We start from the raw sequence: 8,552 nt of genomic DNA on the forward strand, positions 1-8,552 counted from the left end.
TCTTAGTAAGCGTCTCCAAACCCATAATTCAAATGTATCTATCTTTCTTTTTTTCACTCTTTCTCAGGGTCCAACTTTCACATCCATACAGTACCACAGGGAATACCATTGCTTTCACGATTCTGATTTTTGTAGTGTATGTAGTCTACCATTATCTGCTCTAGCTGCGTTGATATATCTTACAGAGTTCGTGTTAGTGCTACTAGTTTGTGTTTTAAGTTATGCGGAAGGTTGTTGAGTAGCATGGGTATGAGATGCTCTCTCACAGCTGCACTGTATGAATTATTGTAGATCCTACTTGTGTAAAGAGTTGTAGTGGGTCTTATGCGATATGTGTCTCTGTTGTTACGATGTATTGATGAAGTAATTTCTTAGTAGTAGAAGGAGCATGCTTACGGTATTTCAGATTTTTAGTGCTCATAATTTTGTGTATATCTCCATAAGTGGTTCGGTTATTGGCTGATGTATATTAGGCCTCCAAAGCGATGCTGAAACAATATTTCTGTGTAAGTTTTCTAATTTTGATACATTGCCGTTTGCAGTGTTTAAATACATTGTTATCCTGTATAGTATATATCAGTGTTACTTCACAAATTCTGTGATATATGAGTCTAACAACAACAATAATTATTATAATAAACGGGTAAAATTATCAATTACTGAATTATAATTATTTCAAGTATTTTGGTAGATTTTAAGACGTTTCATTTGCTGTGCTTTTTAAAATTATTTTTGAATGTTGGAACTTTTTAAATTATTTAAATAAAAACAAATGCATAACACTAGTTAGTACTAGTGTTATGTGCATTTATAATCAAATATACTAGTTTCGTAATATTTTAAACTAATTTTAATAAGCAAAAATGGTGAAGTTGAATGATGTTTGAATTACTTGCTAACTTTAAAATTCACTAAAAGTATTCATCAGAAGACTTTATAATGTTGCGACTCTCTTTACAGTGCATTAAACTATTCTTTTCAGACTATTCTTCATTCATTAACTAGGTGAAAATCAGCCATTCATTTGTGTCACTTAATCGTGTACTGAGTTAACAAAACAAAGGAAAGTTCCATTTGTCTATCGCCAAAACATCTCGCCTGTCTGTGACCGTAAACTTAATCTTCTCAACTCGTCCCGGTCTATCCCTCAACTCAAACTTCTCTTCGAGCTTCTACTTATCTCCAAGCGGTTGCCAAACAACGGCAAGCGCTTTTAGATGACAAAAGATTTGTATGCTTCTACACGATAGTAGACATTGTTTCCTGCGAGAGATGTCTTATCTGACAAACGAAGTTTTTCACCAACCTAACACTTTCTACGAGCAGCAACTGAACAATGAATGATGTGTAAGGGAAACATCTGATAAAGCCAACAACCCTCAGCTATTACTGCTTCACTACTAAAGTAGCAACAACACACACACACACACATGACGGCTCTGAGGAGCAAGTACGTCACACAGAAAATTATGGAAATTACACTACTAGGAAAAAAATTTCTTGTCAGTTCTTTTTAAAAAATGCAAAATATACTTTAGGATTAATGAAGGATTTTTTTTTTTTTTTGCAAGGAAATGTTTTTAAAGTCTAGAAATTTTAGTTTTATATATTTTATTTATAAAATATAAAAAAATTATATAACCAATTTAAATTGAATATACACTCATAAATAAAATGAAGTTAAATATAATTGGAGAAACTATTTTTAAAAACGAGACTTTTGTGGTTATGAGACCATAGGTACTTTATTAATATATATATATATATATATATATATATATATATATTAGTATAATCACGCCTACTAGTTTCGCTAGCGACTGTCTAGCTTTGTGAAGGCTGAACGGTACACACAAAAAATATGAGAGAATACAGAAACGTTGCTAACTGTTAGGCAGTTAAGTTTGAAACTATGCGTGACAATGCGTGCATGTGTTGAGAAGCTTCAGCCTCAACTGAAGTTTGTAGGAGGGATTATACTAATATACATATTAATAAAGTACCTATAGTCTCATAGCCACAAAAAGTCTCGTTTTTAAGTATTTTATGACCAAATATGTATAATTTAAAGTAACATATTTCTTAGCCGAGTTCCTTGGCACCCATTACTGTTGCCAAGGAAACGTATTACGTAACAAACCTATAGCTATTCACAATTTTAAAGAGGCAGTTAAGGCCATGATGTATCTTGGGCTAGGTTTGTTACTGTGATTACTCTCCTGAACTCTCACTCGCACCTATCTGGTTAGCGGGATCTGTAAAATTAATGGAAAAAGTATTTCAGATGTCCCGTTTGAGCCACTTTTGGCTGGAGGGGACAGTACAAGAGGTCATTCTTGGAAGTCGGGTATGAGTGTGGTTATCAAGGGCGTAAGGAATAGATTTTTCGCTTGGAGAGTGGTGAATGAATGGAATGGGTTACCTGAGTCAGTTGTGAGTATTTTGTCTGTTGGTTCAAGGAGAGGTGTGTTAGATATTCTGTTGATAGTTTTGGTCTCCGACCATTAATAATAATAATAATAATAATAATAATAATAATAATAATAATAATAATAACTAATTTCTAGGCATTATTGCATTACATCCACGACTTGATATTGACCGGTTGTACCAAGGAGAATAAGTGGACGGGATTTGCTGCAAGTGAGACAGACTGTAGAAGAAAAAATTAGTTTGAGAAGTTACATCGACAATAGCTCTGAGCCAATGCTTCAAGCAATTACACAAGAGGGTCTTCTAAAAGCAACAGGAAACAAATCCGATTACAAAATGGAACAACAAAATAGACAATATATGCGGAGGAAAAATAAACCCTTGCATGCCCAATTTCCTCGAGATACTGGCGACAAAATTGACGTGAACAAGACGTAGCAATGGCTACAACACGGATACATTAAAAAAGAAACAGAAGGATTTATTCTAGCAGCTCAAGAACAGGCATTACAAACTAATGCAATCAAAAATTTTCAACATCAATAATAACAGCAAATGTAGATTATGCGATCAGAAAGATGAGACTGTAGAACATCTAATCAGTGCCTGCAGCAAAATAGCACAAACTGAGTATAAATACCGCCATGATCAAGTGGCCGAAATAGTTCATTGGCACGTATGCAAAAAAATATGGCTTTCCTACTTCTGATAACTGGTGGCAGCATAAAATTGAGACTGTACTGGAAAACGAAACAGAAAAAATTCTCCGGGACTTTAGAATACAAACTGATCGGCATTTGGAACACAATAGACCTGACATCACAATTATCGAACATCGACAGGTTTGGATTATCGATATCGCAGAACCCAGTGATAACAACATCAACAACAAAGAACTGGAAAAAATTACTAAATATCGAGATCTGGCAATCGAAGTTGCCCGGCTGTGGATTAAACACACCAAAGTCATCCCAATAGTTATCGGTGCACTTGGTGCAAATTTAAAGAAGTTATCCAATTATTTACAGCAATTAAACATCAATGAAGTGATTCCATATGACCTACAAAAAACTGCATTACTTGGAACAATCCATATTTTACGACGCTACCAAACGGATTATTCTTAGATTCTTGAGTAGAATCTGAATTGTTCTGTATCACCAGTCAAATTGTTGCTTGAATGATTCCTTGTTTTGACTGTGTTTCAATTATGTGAATAAAATAATAATAATAATATTTTAAGATGATTTAAGATCTACAATTTTAACAACCTAACATTGTTGTGCTACAAGTTGAAAATTATGACATTTTTTCGAAGGTTTTGTGAGAAGGAAATACCGAATCAAATACGTCCTTATAAATTTGATTACAAAATCTGTGAGTATTTTACAAAGCTATCTAAATTAATTCACTTTAATTTTTATGAAGTTATTTTAAACTCAATATTAATGAAGAAAAGCGCTATTCCCCCCCCCCAAAAAAAAGAATTAAACAAAATATAGCTAAATCACGAATTGGATTTTTTTTTATGTGGCTTCATCCACAAAACCTTTTTTTTTTTGTTTTGTTTTGTTTTGTAAACCTGTACTACATTAGTTCTTGGTAAGCTAAGAATTGTTTTTAAATATTTATTAACGTGATATATTTGTATATTTATTTATATTTTACATAAGTCAAAAATCATGCTCTAGAAACAGACCTCCAATAAGCATAGTGGTGGTCTCACACCTCGTGATGAAATTCATTTCTGCCCACCTAAAGTTGGTCATTATGAAAAAATCCTTGCGATATCTATTAATATCAACTGATATCTCTGTTAACATAGCTGAATAATAATAATAATAATAATAATAATAATAATAATAATAATAATAATAATAATAATAATAATTTTTTTTAAATAATTTATTGATTGCTAAAATATTTACATATACCATAAACATCTTGAGTGACATTGCAACTTATAATTTTACAGAATTCAGCACTAAGTGCTTCATTTGTACATTGGATTTCAATTAAAATTTTTAATAATACTTTTTTTTGCCTTTATATTATGTATTTACAAACACATGTTCTTCTAATATTAACAATGAAAATTATACAGAACTTTTGTATTTTTTTTTTTCAAAGATTGAGAAAGAGTGATTATTCAAACAAATTTCTGCATTTGTTTATAAGGATTACTTGTAGATGAGTGAGGCAGTTAATCTACCTACTTCGAAGCTTGGGTTAGCTTTTATGAAGCGAGTGGGATTTAGCCTTCACTATTTATGTTGTTGCTATTGTTTATGTATAGGATGTAGGCATTGGATGCTAGTGATTTGTGATGTGCATATTAGTGTTAATGGTATCTTAACTTTGTTGGTATTTTTTCCAGAGTTCGTTTTTTAATGTTCTTTAGTTATCTACGTGTTTTAACTTTCTTGGTAGGTTGTTCAGTTGCGTGGGTATCTGATGTAATCTCACAAAAGGACCGTAGGAATTGTTGAAGGGTGTAGGGATGTAGAGGGTTGTTGTAGGTCGTGTTATACGATAATAACAATAATAATAATGGTAGTAAATAAATAAAACGAATCTTAGCGAAATTAAACAATTAAATGAACCATTAAATGAAAATAAAATAAAGTATAATAAAGCATTTCAAATAAAATTAATTTAATTAAACTTGCATTGTAACCGGTATAGTGAATTTTTGATGTTTCATTTTTTGGAGGAAGAGGGAGTGGTTAATTACTTTCTAAACGAAACATTAAGATTCAACACTTGACGTTTGTTTTAATATTCTCTTTTTTTTTTCTAACCAACTGACAATTTATACACTAGGGAATCCACTCTTCTACTCACGTATGTAGATCTTGTAGCCAATTTGCAAAGCTAATTTTGGTATATATCAAAGAAAGAAGTAAAAAACCTTTTTATATAATTCTGGGATATTCACCAAGACGGTTACGGTATGATTTATTAACGAAAGTTGGAAAGAACTGTACTGTGTCTTGCTAAGTGCAGAGGAAGGATGTAACATTCTTCAATATACCACACAAAGAAGAAGAAGAAGAATGTATAGATCTGCTCGTGAAAAAATATACCACATCTGTCATTGAACCGAATACGTGAAGGAAAAAAAATGCTTCAAACGCCTTATAGAGGATGATAGAATTTTAATCATTCTGATGTGAGAAAGAGAAATTTATGTGTATGTGTGTGTGAGAGAGATTTTAAATTCTAAATTCAGATTCTAAATAAAGACGAAAATCAAAACACCACCATAACATAATTTGATTACAGAACTTCAGAATGTAAAAACAAAAAGAGAAACAAGATAAAAATAGAAAAAGACATTTTTAAGAAAATTGAGAATGAAAGGAAATACTTCTGTACAGAAAGAACTGGAAAAAAAATTTTGAACACATCGAAGTCCAGTAGAAAGCTAATGATAAAGAAAATGCTATGAGTAGAATTATAACAGAATGGAAGAGAAATGATTAAAAGTAAGAAAACTTGGAAATATTGCCTTCAGTGAGAAAAATAAATAAATAAACAAACAAAGAGAAATATAAAGAGAGAAGTAGTTTAGATCGTGTGTTTAGATCGTGTGTCTTAATCGTGTGAGAGGAGTTCTTTGGCTTCCCCACCCTCGATGAGTACTTGAATTTAGTTTGTATGTTTGGATTCGTGTTTGTATGAGGGAAAAAAAATGTATTTATGCGTTCAATAGTTAATTTTGCTGATGTTAAAAAAAAATCCTACTTGGTCTCCCCAATTATAGAAATGATTGCAAATATATATATATAATATCATGGAATTTAACGCGACTTAGAAGTAATTTCGCTTTTCATATATGCATAAATATCTGGTCATATTTAATTATATGGCATAAAATTGATTAGAAAAAACAAACTATAATTTATATATTTTAGTTCTACATTACTAAAGATTGTTAGAGTAAATTTTAATGATACTGGAGTTTCATTCAATCAAATACACCTTTTCTTTATTAATTAGCAATGCTAATAAATGAATAAATATTGAAGTAAATTATTAACCGATGACAGAGGAATAGGTGATTAAATTAACGGATGACAGAGGAATAGGTCATTAAAGGAATTGGTGATTCCTTTACCCTTGGAGGGTAATGGATGGCAATGCTGTAGTCAATGAAGTTCTAACTGAGGCTCGGCTATTGCTGTTACCCTCCTGCCATGATCAGAACTTTAATAGCTCGATTACACCTTATCCCTACACTGTCCACTACAGATAACGGGGAAGATGAAAAGCATTCTTGCTTCGCCCCTTTAAGCCAGTCCTTATAAGGACTATAAGGAAGTAAATTAACCCCTAAAATATACACATGGAGGGTAATGGAATGGCAATGCTGTAGCCAATGAAGTTTTAACTGAGGCTCGGCTAGTGCTGTTACCCTCCTGCCATGATCATAGCTTATAGCTCTATATTACCCTATCCAGACATTCTCTTTACAGATAAGGGAATATGAAAAGCATTTTTGCTTCACTTTTTTTTGGGGGAGGGGAACAGTTTGGCTGTGTTGAAGGATTAAAAACCCGAGTTTCTGGGTAGGAGAAGTCAAAATTTACTTTGGACTTCTCCATGCGACGTTTTTTCAGGTGCCCCTTTTCTGGTGGTCTCCACTCAGAGCACTCTGGCGCTTTGTTACGGGCTCATACTCAAAACACCACGTTTCGTCACCAGTAACTATCGTTTCAAGGAAGTTTGAGTCCTTACGAGCGGTTTTAATGAGATCCTTGCAGTGTTCAATTCGATACATTTTTTGGTCGTTGGTGAACTTCTGGGGAACAAATCGCGAATTCAATTTACGAAGGCGCCAACTATCGGTCAAACTTGTGCACAGTTGATTTTGGAAACCTCAATTCTCCTTCAATCAATCTTACGGACAATTTCGGGTTTTCTTTGATGAAATCACGCACTTTTTGGATGTTAACTTCGCTCATTCCAGTTTTTGAACGGCCCGGCTTTTCGTCGTCCTCAAGAGTCTCACGACTACTTTGAAATCGCTTAAACCACTCGGAAACTTGAGTACGGGATAATCATTCATCGCCGTATGCTTTTTGAAGCATTTGATGCGTTTCGGTAAAACTTTTACCAAGTTTAACACAAAAGTCAATCGCAGCTCTCTGTTTGAAACTCATTTTCTGACCATTCGTCAAAACACACTGTCCCTCTTGGCACTATATCTCGGCTTCTAATGAAACAGATGTCATAAACAGTTGAACACTAATGAAGGTTGCCGTTTTCGACAACAAAAAGTTACAACAGTTGGCGCCACTAGTTTCTTCTATTTTCGAAAAGTTTGGTTTGGACACAGGGCGTACAAGTGGACTAGTCGTGAATATACTTCAAATGAAACTCTATTTGCTTACACTTGGATAAAGATTAAACAGGAATATAATTTCTTGGAATTTTTAATTTAACGATGAATATCGTACGATTCAGAAATCCATTTGGACTTAGATAGTGGGGGAAAAAAATTAATTAAATGAATATTTAATCTGAACGTTAAAATTGGATATTATATATCTAATACTCATAATAACATCACAGTATAACAAGTTTAACGAGCATACTTTTACTGACTTTTATCGTTCTACCGTACTTTTGACTATTTATAAATTAGTACAAAATGCAACGTGAGGCCTTTCGATTATTCAACTTTATAACACTTCCTCTCAACACATTTGCGAGGCTCAAAACGAGAATGAACGCTAGAGATGTTCTAATTCAGATAAACTTGTTTCCCATCAGGGACGAATGCTGGTCTTGAAATTCACGCTTGCTCTTGTTACCATTCAGGGAGTGAGAGGTGTGATTGAAGTCTGATTAGCGGAATAATGAATTACTGACCATTTAAAACTATGTATTTAGAAATTTATGTGTATTTAATCCTACAAATACAACATTTATTTTACAAATTATATTCTATCTTTTTCAATTTAGCTACATGAATACAAATTCTACCCTACGGTTCTTCTTTATGAACTGGTCAATAACATCGTCATAAAAAGTTGGTTGTAACTTAATTTTCCCAAGCAACACGCACACTTGTAAAGGCTGGCTGAAGCTCACTGGCTAAAGCTACTTTCACT

The sequence above is a fragment of the Typopeltis vanoorti genome, chromosome 23, assembly GCF_054136105.1.
Source record: "Typopeltis vanoorti isolate ZY-2024b chromosome 23, IOZ_Tvanoo_1.0, whole genome shotgun sequence".
In the NCBI taxonomy this organism is placed as follows: domain Eukaryota; kingdom Metazoa; phylum Arthropoda; class Arachnida; order Uropygi; family Thelyphonidae; genus Typopeltis; species Typopeltis vanoorti.